The sequence below is a fragment of the Furipterus horrens genome, unplaced genomic scaffold, assembly GCF_987537825.1.
Source record: "Furipterus horrens unplaced genomic scaffold, mFurHor1.1.pri manual_scaffold_1, whole genome shotgun sequence".
In the NCBI taxonomy this organism is placed as follows: domain Eukaryota; kingdom Metazoa; phylum Chordata; class Mammalia; order Chiroptera; family Furipteridae; genus Furipterus; species Furipterus horrens.
The window spans coordinates 74,604,820-74,619,052 of record NW_028327171.1 but is presented as its reverse complement, the minus strand read 5'-3'; the positions used below and the strand labels follow the sequence as shown (position 1 = coordinate 74,619,052).

Genomic DNA, 14,233 nt, shown 5'->3' with positions numbered 1-14,233 from the left:
CTGGCCCACAACCCAGGCATATGCCCTGATTGGGAATCAAACCAGCAACCCTTTTGTTCTCAGGCCAGCGCTAAATCCCCTGAACCACACCAGCCAGGGCCAATTTATAAATTTTTAACACTGATTTTGGGCATAACCATGTGATAACTTATATAAGGTACCAAAAAAGTCACCATGCACTCAGTCAGAAGATCTGAAAAAATGGCAAATATAATTTAATTCTATTCTGCTTAACTAATAGAAATACACTAAGAAATTTTTTGTTGAGTTGTTATAGTAGTCACTGATATTTAGTAGGTCCTGTGGCCCTGATCCTGCTGCTCATGATTTATACTTGCTTTTGGAAGAGCTTTCCCCAGAGATACCTGGAATAATACCTTTGCACTAGGGACATCATTGTGACACAGTATTGCCTGAAACCACCTAAAGCTTCTCCCTTTTATCTCTCCTGCTTTTCCCATTCCCCTAAAGGTTTTTATTGACAGTTCTCTCATTTTTGCTCCTCATTTAGTCTCTCATCTTGACACAATAATGCTATATTAGCTTAAGGTATACAACATAATGATTTGCCCTATGTATATATTGCAAAAAGATTACCAGAAGAAGTTTAGTTAACACCCATTACCTTCCATAGTTATAATTTTTTGTGTGATAACTTTGAAATTACACTATTAGCAGCTTTCAAATATACAACTCAGTGTTGTTAACTAGAGTCATCATATTGTACATTACATTCCCAGGACTTACTATCATAACTAGAAGTTTGTTCTTTTCTATCACATTCACATATTTTCCCTATCTCAACCCCCTCCTCTGGCCACTTTCATTCAACTCTGTACTTGTCCTAGTCAGAAAACTTAAGCATGAAAAATAAATAAAAGGCATAAAAAACAGAAAGAAAAAAATGAAAACTGCCACTATTTGTAGATGACATGGTACATAGAGAAAACCTAAAGACTTTACCAACAAAACTGTTAGAACTAATGAAGAAATTCAGAAAAGTCAAGATACTAAATCAGTATGTGAAAATTAATTATTTTTTATACTATAATAGCAAACTATTGGAAAAAGAAATCAAGAAAACAAAATCACATATATAATTGAATCTAAAAGAATAAAATACTTAGGGAAAATTTGACCAAAGAGGTTTTCTGCGCACTGAAAAGTGTAACTCCTGGTGACCCTATGAATAAATGATGTTCATGATATCTTGCCTTAATAGCCCTGCTCAGAGCCTATAACCCCCTGCCTATTGCTTATTTTATGGAGTGACTCCATCTTATATTTGTTCTTCCTTTTTCTTGCTGCTTCTATTTTTTCAAAAAATTTTTTCCCCCAGATAATTTGCTTTTTTTTTAATATGCTCAAATTAGGACACTTTTTTCTTTTCTTTTTATTTTATTTTATTTTTTTGGTACTTTTTGTCATTTTTGCCTCCAGCAATGTTTCAGGTTTAACTTCCTCTAGAACACACATGTGTGTCTACCCAGAGATCCAGGATATCTGCAGAGCTCTCCTCCAACACCATGTTTCAAATGAATCCATTGTTTTATTACCAGCCTTCTTCACTGTTCAACTTTGGCATCCAGCATAGCAACTGGGGATGCAAGAGTGTGAATGATCTTAGCTTTTATCTCCAATGACAAATCTCTGGTCTGCATGACATTTCCTAATTCTCCCAGTGCTGTCCTTCCACTCTCAGTCTTCTCTTAATTTCATGGCTTCAGTCTTCATTTAAATCAATGACTGAACCAAAATAAGCAAAATCTTTTAACAATTTCAATATCTTCCCTATGTTAAAAGTTGTGTATTTCTTCTGTAGTCGTGATGTTTGTTTCCTTAATATTCAAATGCAGTGATGTTTTAGCGCTTTCTTCTTTCACTTTCAACAGAAGTTATTTCAAATTATTGCTACTTTCTGCCAATAAAATGGTGTCATCTGCATATCTTATGCTATTGATATTCCTTCAATCTATTTTCACTTTTCCTTCCTCTGAATTTAGGACATGCTCTGTGTATGGATTAAACAAATAGGGAGATAAAATTTACTCTTGTCTGACACCTTTGCCTGCAGAAAGCCACTCTGTCTCTCCATATTCTGTCTTGGCAGTGGCTTCCTGTTCACAACAGTTTATGTGTCAGGATGATCAAGAGCTGAGGCATATCCTTTTCTTTCAGAGCAACCCCTAGCTTTCATGATCAATGCAGTCAAAGGCCTTATTGCAGTCTATAGAATGCAGACTAACTTTCTTCTGAAGTTCTTTGAAGTAATTCAGCATCCAACAAATGTTTGCAATTAGATGTCAAATGCCTCCTCCTTTTTTGAATCTAGCTTAAACATCCAGCATATCTTGCTCCATATCAGATAGTAGACTTTACTAAATTACCATAGGCATCACTTTATTTGAGTGAGGACTGAGAGCAATGGGCCTATAGTTACTACACTCCTTGAAATCTCATTTATTGAAAATTAGAATTTATATTGACTATTTCTATTCTGCATTCCATTGTTTTGTTTTCCATATTTGTTGACATCTTCTTGCTAGGATAATGACAGATTTAGTCCCTATGGCTTCAAATAATTCTATAAGTATCTCATCAACCCCTAGTGATTTGTTGTTTCCAATGTTTCCAGTGCAGCTTTCACTACAGTTTCTAGAATTTCAGGTACTTCTTCAAAAAGGTTTCAGTCATCTTTTTGTCTCTTCTGTATAAATATTCAGTAGACTATGTCCATTTTTCCTTTATTTTCTATTGGTTAAAAAAATATTCTTCCTTGTTGATCATTTGGCATTCCTAGTCTAGGTTTGAATTTCCCAAATTTTTGGTAGAGATCTCTTCCTTTTCTTTCTTCTCTTTCTTTTTTTTTTTCTTTCTTATTTTCTTTCTTTTTCTCTTTTCTCTCTTTCTTTCTTTCTCTCTCTCTCTCTCTCTCTCTCTCTCTCTCTCTCTCTCTCTCTCTCTCTTCTTTCTTTCTTTCTTTCTTTCTTTCTTTCTTTCTTTCTTTCTTTCTTTCTTTCTTTCTTTCTTTCTTTCTTTCTTTCTTTCTTTCTTTCTTTCTTTCTTTCTTTTTCTCTTCTATCTCCTTAAATTGACCCTAATAATATTTATAGTTTGAGTCCATATTTCTTCTGGTTCTCAGTCAATTAAGGTTAATAATGCAAGTATGTTTTATAAGGACTTTAAATCCATCAGGAATGCTATTATATTACATTCTGGTGCTACAATTCTTTTAGTGCTCTTCTTTATCTTTACCTTAATGTTTGATAGTTATAGTTTGGGGACAGTACCACAATCAGCTCCTGGTCTTGTTTTAGAAGAGAGAAAAGAACTTCTTCATACCCTGCTTCCAATTACATAGTCTGTTTGACTTCCATACTGGTTATCTGGTGATGTCCATGAATATATTCATCTTTCCAGTTCTTTGAAGCATGTGTTTGTAATAGACAAGCTGTTGTCTTTGTAGAAATCCATGTGTCTTCTTCTGCTTCATTTCTGACCCCTACCCCAAATTTTCCAATGACTTTGATTTGCTTTATTTCCTTGTTTTTTTGTTCCAATTATCTATGATTATCAGAATGTCTTGTTTTGGTGTATGACCAACTTCTTCTTGGATACTTGAATAAAAGCTTTCAATTTCATCTTCTTCAGTTTCTATAGTTGGAGGTTGAATGATGCTTATATTAATAGGTTTTCCCAGAAGTATGATTGATATTATTCACTCAGACCTTGCATTGTAGCCCCTTACTGCCTGTGCTACATCTTGCCTCAATATTAAAGACACTCCATTTCTTCTGAGTTTGTAATTTTTATAGTAGAACACTTTGAAGTGCCTGACTGGCAACATTCCGGTCCATTTAGTTCTCTGACATCAAGCCCTGCAATATCTAGATGTTTTATTTCTTGTTTTTCAGCTTCCAGTTTACCTTGGTTTGTGTTTCTTGCATTCCATGTTCCAACTGTATGTGTCATGTAGCATCATACCCACCTTTCGCCTTTGTGTGCATCATCTCATTAGCAGCAATGCCGTTAGTACTTCTTCTCTGCTCTTCCCCAGGAACTGTTAGAGTGCTTCCCAATCTGAGAGTTTCACCTTTCAGTGCTATCTCATACCTCATTTTGAACTGTCTCCTCATATGGTTTTAAAGGTAAAGCAGAAGGAAAAATAAGGAAAGAACATGCAACACTGGTTGAACATTGCCTTCTGCTGCATGATGTTTAGGTCCAAATTACATGTGGGACTACATCAAATGAAATAGTTTCTTTACAGCATAGGATACTACTAACAAAATCAAAAGACAACATACAGAAAGGAGAAAAATTATTTGCAAATTGTATAACTGATAAGGTTTAAATATCCAAAATATATACAGAATGTATGAATCTTTATAGAAAAAAAAAACATATAAAATAAGCAAGGGAACTGCTTAGACCTTTTCCCGGAGAACACATACAAATGGCTAGCAAGGTATGCAACATCACTAATCATCAGGGAAATGCAAATCAATCAAACAAACAAACAAAAACAATGAGCTATCACCTAACACCTGATGACTATCATTAAACAAACAAACAAAAATTGATAAGAAAGAACAAGTGTTAGGAAAGATGTATATAAAAAAAAATCCCTCTACATTGTTGTTGAGAATGTAAATTTTTGAAGACACTATGAAAAACAGCATGGAGATTCCTCAAAAAATTAAAAATATAAATATCACACGATTTAGCAATTCCACTTCTGGGTATTTAACCAAAAGAAACAAAATCACTATCTCAAAAATATATATGCATCCCCATATTCACTGCAGCATTATTTACTTAGCCAAGACAGGGAAATATTATTTATTGAGCCATTGATGGATGAATGAATCAAGAAAACATATTCTAAATATAACAGATTGTTATTCAGTCATACAAATAAGGAAATCTTGCCCTTTGAAATAACATGAATACAACTTCATGGCATTATGCTCAGAATAATAAATCAAAGACAGAAAGACAAATATCTTACTTATATGTGGAATCTAAAAAAAAACAAAAACTAAATCCATTGTAATTGACTTCTCTTTGAATAAAGTGCTTGCAAAGATTTTTCACCTCAAAATTTGCTTTTAAGGAAGAAAGCATAAATGAATCATGAATTTCTGCCTTTGAAGATTTCACAGTATTTTATAATTACTAATGATTACAATGGCTATTAATACCTAACACCATGTGTTGATTATGGTAATTTTCCTAGATACTTTACATATATTTTCTACAATTCTCACAAGAACACTTGCTGCATATAATGTAAAAATTTTTAATGCATTTAAGAATCTAGGAGATTAGAGATGTACATATATGCTGGTCTGTCTCCAATGTAAATGCTTTTTGCACTATTTCTTCCTTTTAACATGATGAATATTTTCTTAGTTCTTCTATGTCAAAATGTTCTAATTTAAACATAATGTCATTATGCCATCTAAAATTATTTTTGAAAAAGATTTAATTATTTATTTTGATAAAAGTACTAATGTTATGTTTTGTTATTATGGATACAATTAGAATATTTGAGGTCTGTCCAGAACGTATCCAGTCGTGTAATAAGAAAAATAGGCATTTATTGAAGAACATACAAGATATAAGAAACATTGTACATAGGACAACGACTCCTCAGTCCTCTTCAAATTAGGCACCTTGGGACCTCATGCAGTTCTCCCACCATCTGTTCCACTATTCAAAAACACTGCAAAATCCTTTGTTGAAAACACCATTAGCTGCCTCATCTTATTTTCCGGAATTTCATGGTCTGAAATCTCTTCCCTTTCAAAGGTGATTTTAGTTTTGGGAAAAGTCAGAAATTGAAGGGTGTCAAATCTGGGCTGGAGGGGAGTTGAGACACCTGTGTGATTTGAGGTTTTGCAAAAAAAGTGCACAAGACATGATGCATCAGCAGGCCTGTTGTTGTGATGAAGCTGGCAATCACCAGTTTCTCATAGTTGTGGCCTAATCATCTGAATAGTTTCCATGGACGAATGTTCAAGCTTAATGCAAAATTTGTTGCTCTCCTTGCTCAGTCATTTTGAATATGATGGCCACAGAGTACACATGCTCCCTCAATGGCATCTACCACCCCCACTGACTAGTACAGTGAAGTCATCATTACTTATGCATGGGCATTCCAGCCCACTCTCCTTGGCTGCCAGGCTACATCAATGCATCACAAACCATTCGCATCACATTAACAATGGCTGGACTTTTTCTGGACAGACCTTGTCATTAGTCTTATTAACTGATGGCTATAACTACAACAATTTTTTCTGAGAAAGATTATATATTTTCTGACAAAATTTAGTCAAATGGATAAAAGTTGTGAACCAAATAATAAAGATTGGAAAAGGTGTAAAAGCAGTTGGAGAAAGAACAAAGAAAAGACAATTTTATCAGGATTACATATATGCATGGAATTTCTGAAAGTGTGTTCTATGAAAAAAAAGTAAGAAATGAGTAATACAAAACTATAAGAAAAGTATAATAATTTATATTATTCAATTTATAAAAACCACACAATAAATACCTCTCATCTTGCTTCATGTATCCCACATCTGCTAGTTACTATTTGAATTTACTAATTCTTATTTTAAGACTGATATTCTGAATAATATTGTACCATGGACTTCCTTTGGAGTGCAACAAAACCATGACTTATTGCATTTAACTAAAATATTAGAAGTTGTGTCCTTCCTACAAAGCCACATGAGGCCAACTTCAAAATAACAGTTACACTTGGATTCATTGGAATTTTAGAAGATTGTTTCTTAAAATGTTATGCAATGGGGGTATTTAACTATATTCAGAGGCAACATTTTCTTGATATTTAAGACAGTTTTTTTTTAAACATGTACAGATATAATACAATGCATGTATATACACATTTTCATAAATTAAAACTTATACCACCCAAATCCAACTGTTGTAACTTTTCTCTGCTCATGTTCATAAGCTTTCAGTCACATTATAAAGCATGTAACTCTGTAAATATATAATTAAATTTAGATACAGTTTTTAAAATTGTGTGTATAGAAATAAAGATCTAGATAAATTCAAGATGCCCATCTTTATTTCAAAAACTTACAAAAAAACAAACAAACAAAAGAAAAAATCTCTTGCCCTGGCTCATGTGGCTCAGTTGGTTGGCACTTTACCCCATAGACCGAAAAGTCTCGGGTTCAATTCCACGTGAGGGCACATGCCCAGGTTGCTTATGAGAAGGCAGCCAATCAAAGTCTCTCTCTCTCTCTCTCTCTCTCAGAGCAATAAAAAAACTGTCCTCAGATGAAAAATTTCTTCAAATGAATAAGGTATTATGAAGAGTTCCTTTTTAAAAATCACCTGTTTTAGGAAATAGTGTAAAAACCCCTGCAAAAATTACTAACAAGAGATAATAGCAATGTAAGTACCTACTGACACTAACATTGCAGAATTCTTCATCCTATAATGTATGATAATAAATCTTCAGGATGGCAAAAATAGCAGCATAAGATATGATTTTAATGTAATAAAGGTTACGATTAGTACTTAAAATTGTCAAGTTTCTTAATATCACCATAAACAAATATGAAGTGGTTTAGCCAGTCTTGATATAATTTGTGTCTCATTTTAATAAAGAGGGGCCCCTAGGCTTTTTCTAATTGGAACCCAGAAATGATTGAGTCTCTTGCTGTAATGAGTAACAATCTTCCCTGCTGTTCAAGCACCCAAAGGAGACCATTTAAAACATAGTTCCAGACTACAGTTCCTATGTGATAAGGCTGAAAAAAAGAAGGTAGACAGCAGGAGTGACAATATCAGGCATAACACTGTTCAACTCCATAGTGAGAACATTAACATAGTCAACCCAGAGAGTTCCCCCTTTAAAAACCCAAGTAATTAGAAGCTGAAAATATTTCCTATGAGTTGAAATGTTTTATGTCATGTCTACCAAATCTATAGGACTCAAAAGGGTGTTTTATTTTCCCACACACCTAAAGACATTTTTGCAGCACTTTCTGCCTAGACTGACAGAAAACAAAACAAAAATGAAAACTAAAACCAAGTAAGTTCTTGCATCAATTCTCTTGTATTCTAAGGCCTTAGGGAAGATGTTTGTATCTTAACAGATATTTTAAAAACTTTTTTAACTCAATGTTTTGTTTGGTACATATCTAATAAGAGATTATTCCATATCTTTAACAACTGCTATTTATAAATTAGCATTGGAAAGAATTGCCACAAATCTCTCAGACTCTCAGTGTGTTCAATATTTTGAACCAGATACATACCTAATTCATAATTTCCACTGAAAGTCATTAGTCAGTCCTGGGGGCATTTATTCTGTCAAGTAATGCTATAGTCTCAGTCTCTCTAATTTTCCCAACTGCATATGGGATTGTCTACTCCCTAGGTATTGATGAAAATGGAATCTTGCTTTGTTGCCATAGCAGTCATTCCCTCTTTTAGGCTCAAGCTTGAGAATAAACATAAAAGATGAGCAGTTCAGTCATGGAAAAGTCAGTTCCATAATGTCAGTCTCCTAGGAGAAAAAAAAAATTCTTCTGGTGTCTCTGAGTAAATGGACAGGAGTAAATGTCTTTTTGAGTTTGGGATGGATGCACTCCATTATCTTTACTTTCACAATTAGCTATATCCTCTTTGAGATCCTTAATAAGCACTGTATATGTTGGGCTTTGGTACTAAAATTAATCTTATGGAAATTAAATTTATATTTCCTAGATGAAAAAGAAAAGTCACTGTAATAGCATTCAAGTAAATATTTTGCTCCTGCTCAGAGGAAAAAATACCTTTTTAAAAAATATAAGACAAACCAGGAACTTGTGTTAATAACTCAGTGCCTTAGGTATTAAACATATCACACATGAAGCATTTATTTCAGTTTAGAAATTTCACAAGTGGCAGTATATGTGATTTAAGTTTTAATACCAGGCATATTTTTTAAGTATAATTTTCCTCTATTTCTGATAGTGTTTTCACTTTAAAGTGAAAGAATGTTGTAGGAGTTATGTAAATATCTTGGATTCTATTTCCTGTATTAAGCAAAAACTTTTAAATCATGAATTATATTAAAGAACCCATGAATAAAACTCTGTGTTTATGCTATAAAATTTTTAGAGAAATGGAGGGAGAAAATTAAATGCAAATTAACTCATAAATAAGTTTAAAATTGGGTTCAAGTAGAAAGTTTATGTTTTTGGAGTTATGAGAAGAAAGATTCTGAAAGAAATCTAGCCTAGACAGTTCTCCAATGGGTAGATTAAGATTATAACCATAAACCAAAGCCCCAAAATTGTCAACCAAGTGAGGAAAAAGAAACAAAAAGAGAGAGAGAGAGAGAAAAAGAGAGGAGAAAAAAATAACATAAGCTGGGGGTCACTTGCTTCTTTCTAAAAATTTAAAATATAGATGAAAAGTAGTCTTTCTTAGACCTGTAAAATTAATTAAAATATAAGATTTTAATGAATCACTCTTGAAAGAGAAAATGTGTTTGCTAAACAGAATAAATAGAAAGGGATTACTTATGAAGCTATTTGTACATTAATCATTTAAATTTAAAGTACACAGAGTGTTATTTTATTTTTTTAACAAATTAAAAGAGATGTTTCTAAGCATAGTTTGTAAATAATATTCTATATATAGTCAAAGCCATATTCTTAATTATTGTAAAAATCTAACCTCTTGAAGAGTATAACAAGTTGTGATTCTTTTCCTCAGATTTGATTGTTGTGCAAATTAATTGTAATAAAATTTGTTGTCTTCTTATTCCTGATATTGATTTCATATTTTTATGGGAGCAATTTTTAAGACATACTATAACATATTATTTGCCAACTTTACATGGTTTACTTATCACAATTTAGGCTCATTTTAAAATATAATCAATGAAACATTTATGTGTTTGTCTTTAGTAGCTTTGCTCCAGAGAAAACAAAACTTCAGAAACATTTATAATGGAATAGTCTTCAAAGAGTCTTGATGAATTTAATTACAGAGAATGTTTTACTTTTACATTTATATCTTAAGACAGATGAGAGATCAATAAACTTTTCTTGTTGCTGTTAAGGCCTTTATATTCTTGACTAGAAATCTAATAAGTTTATGTTAGTATTATTAAACAATTGTTAATAAATCTATGCAAGTTTTGAACCAGGAATTATGAAATATATAATGAAAATAAAATAAGTATCTGTTCTCTGTGATATTATATTTTAGTAATTTACATAAGATAAATATCATCAACCATAACACTTGGCAGGACATGGTAACATAAATGAATTATAAAACATCAGAAAGATTCATTACGCCTAGAGTAGAGACATTACAACGACCTTTATGAAAGACATAAATGTTGACTAGTGTTTTTAATTATGATAGGTTTTGACTAGTAGAAAGGGAAGATATCATCTCACAAGGAGAGAGAATTATGGATGTTTGTTTTCCAGAAGGCATATTGTTGAAGAGATCAATTTAAATATGGTAAGTGACAAAAAAAAGAGAATACAGTTGATAGGTAAAATTGCTTTGGGTTAAGTGAAATTAGGAAAGAGTAAAGTTAAAAGCAATTGACATGATAATAGAGTTGGGGTCCTTCAGTAGATGACTGGATAAAGAAGATGTGGTACATATGTAAAATGGAATACTATGCAGCTATAACAAAAGATGAAATATTGTCATTTGTGACAATGTGGCTGGATCTTGAGAGGATATAGTACTAAGCAAAATAAGTCAGACAGAAAAAGTTAAGAACCATATGATTTCACTCATATATGGGATATAAAACTGAAAGCAACAAATGAACAAACAAGAAAAACAACCAAACCAAAACTCAAAGACACAGACAACAGCATTGTGATTACCAGAACAAAGAGGGTGGGATAGTTAGAAAAGAAAAAAGGGCATCAAATATATTGTGATAGAGGGTGATTTAACTTTGGTGGTGGGCACATAATGCAATATATAGATGATATATTACAGAAATGTACACCTGAAACCTATGTAATGTTATTAACCAATGTTACCCCTATAAATTTAATAAAAATAAAATGAAATAAAATAAGTAGGCAATAAAGGGCCTTGAGTGACAGACCTAAGAATCTAGACTTTTTAAAAAAATGAAAATACTTTGTAATGGCTTTTCCTTTAAGTGTACAATCATGAACTATATTAAAAAGGAAATTCAATAAATAAACCATACATAGAGTTCTGAAGAAAGCAAATAAGGTCCCAGATGATGTTGAAGTAATACTAAAGGAAAGCACATACTGAATAATAAGAGAGCTGTTGGGTAAGTAAATATAATATTTTTGGAGCCAGAAAATGTACAGAGTTAAGGAAATAAATGGAAAACTCTATGTTTGATCTTACTCCTATATAAGAGACAATAACATGCAAAACCAACTAACCAGACAAACAAAAAAACATAAACCAGGATAGAAACAAATTGAAATATAGCAGAAAGGGAGGGTTCATTATTTTATTTTGAAATATGCTGAATTCAAGTGCTAGTAAAAAATTAAGAAATACATCTCCACTCAGCAATAAGAAAACAAGAAATCGAAATTAGACCAGAGGACAGGATTGGAATATTTTAGAGAGAAAATTTGGAGCCAAGAAATGTCCTGGCTCAAGGGAAAAAAAAAAACAAAAACCAAATCACCCAATATATTGAAACACTTTTATTTAGTGCATGAGAAAAAAAGGGCAATGAAATCTTGTAGGTCTGAGGAATGTTAAAAATGAATAATCTCATAGGTACAAAAAACAACCTAACATTTTATTACCCTAAATATTTACCCTTAAAACTCATTCAATACTGTGAACTCTTAATTCTATGACCCCCTCACATGCAGTAATTATTTTGTTAGCCCCACCTCAGCCATGATCACACAGTAAACTTTGTCATTATCATAATTTCATGCCTTAAAAATCTCAATTTTCCAATCACAACCTCCCTTTTCTTGACTGTTCTGTTATACATCATTAAAACCTCCAATCCTAACTAATGAACCCAGCATTTACCTTTATTCTTTAATTCCTCCAAATCCTCTCTTTAATCAGTTTTACTATGGAATCAATTTTTTCCCCCTTTATCCTATCCATTATGATTTTCTGGTTAAATTCCAGCACTAATGAAGAGAACTTTTACATCTTCCTGTGTCTTTATCAGAACATTCAAACAAACTGAAGAAAAAATGAACAGAGGTTTTAAATATTGCTCTTGAAGTCACCATGTATAAATGCACATGAAGAGCAAACAGAAAGGCAATTTTAAAGCCAAAATAAATTTCATTATTGTGTCTTCAAATACCTCATGTTTATTTTATTTTATTATTTTTTTAAATTTGAAAATATGTCTATGCATTATCAGGAACATTTTTAGAATACATGTTTGGATCAATATATTTCTGCTTTCCATAACTCTTTAACATAATATTTAAAATTCATATCTGTGCAAAACCTAAATTTTAATACAGCTGGTATCATCACTTGTTATGTTGATTTTGACCTAACATTTCAAATATTTAGGAGCAGAAGAGTACAGCAAATGAAGAAAAATACAAAAACAAAAAGAAACTTGATGAAATTACTCAAATAAAAAATATTCTTACAACTTCTCTTTTAAATTTGCAATTTTCCATTGTATTTCTAGCCTTTTGCAGTTGTACTGGTTCATTTGATAAGTACATCTTTGTGTATTTGCGTGAAAGAAAGGAGAGAGAACCAGAGATGGTTCCTTTGTTTTTTTCCACATTGGTCTCCACTACTTTCCGTTTTTAGTGATTTCTGGATGTATTCTTCAATCTCTTGCTTTATCCTCACTCATAATTCATATGGGCTAGTCTTTGCTCAACATGGATATGATATTTCCCATACTTGCACAAAACTTTTTAGGAAAAGCAATGAAACTTATTTTTTCCTTTTTATTTGCAGTTTGAGAATCCCAGTGATTTCTGTTTAAAAGCTCAATAATGAAAACCCCTACTCAAAAGTCACCATCAGTAATTTTTTTTTCTGATAAGACCAAAAGTGCTGGATGACTATTAAATGAAGTCAGCTTGAAGTAAAATATTCAATCCTGCTTATTTCTTTAACTTGCAAGTTAAAACTTGAGTTTATCTACTCATGTAAATTCCTGAAATCAACTATTGTACCAGTATAATGTCAAGAAGGAGCAGTCTCATTACATTAAAGCTTAGCTTTAGATGGGACAATAATATCAATGTCAACTTCACCATGAGATTCAAAACCTCAATAGGAAATAATAAATGGACTTCTACCTTGATTAATCTGAGTGCATGTTACTGGATTATAATTTTTTAATGCATTTCTTACCTCCAAGTTTAGAAGCTTGTTGTTAAACAGATTAAAATAACCTTATACAAGAGGTAAGTGCTCTATAGAAGTTTGAAAATAATGGCATTTTTTAGAATGCCTCTAAAATCCTGAACCACTTCTCACTGATAAGTAGTGTTCATTGATGTTTATTTTGATACCTTTAAGAAACAAAGCAGTCATACTACAAACTATATAATTTCAGCCAATTTATGGCACACAAATAAAAGATTATCCCTCAAAAAGATAAGATGGCTGTGATCTTGGAGGAATGACAGATTTTAGCACTGAAAGAAAAATATTAAAGATTGTGAAAAATGCTTAAATTAATCTCTCAAGGACTTTGTGCTAAAGCAAAACAATTACTCATGCCTTATCTATACTTAATATTTCTTTTATTTTGTAAACACAGAATATTAATTCCTGGTTAAAAGATGAATAAATATCAACTAAACATGCATTTCCACATCTGAACAATATTATTACATTAAACTTAAAAATCTTAATGATAATGATTATTCTTAAGAAAATATATTTTCAGCTTATTTGAAACTTAGTAGCTCTTGAAAAACTTATTTGACTAAACTAGACTTTAGAACACGTTCATGGTTATTTTATTTTATTTTATTTTTTATTGTCCTGAGGATATTTTAATTGCTTCTAGAGAGAGAGGAAGGGAGAGAGAGAAACATGATCAATTGCCTCCTGTACACACTGGCCCCAAACAGGGATGGAACCTGAAACCTAGTTATTTGTCATGACCAGGAATAGAAAACTCAATTTTTTGGTGAACCACTTGATATATGAGATGATGATCCAAACAACAGAGCCATTTGGCCAGGGAAGAATATTTTCATGTTTTTTA

The 14,233-nt window shown here is 32.0% G+C and overlaps 1 protein-coding gene across 1 annotated transcript in view; it reads right to left on the bottom strand.

Moving 5' to 3' along the window:
• Nucleotides 1-14,233, bottom strand: part of CADM2 (cell adhesion molecule 2) — a 177,949-nt gene that overhangs the window by 100,998 nt on the left and 62,718 nt on the right. The gene's annotated exons all lie outside the window — the stretch shown is intronic.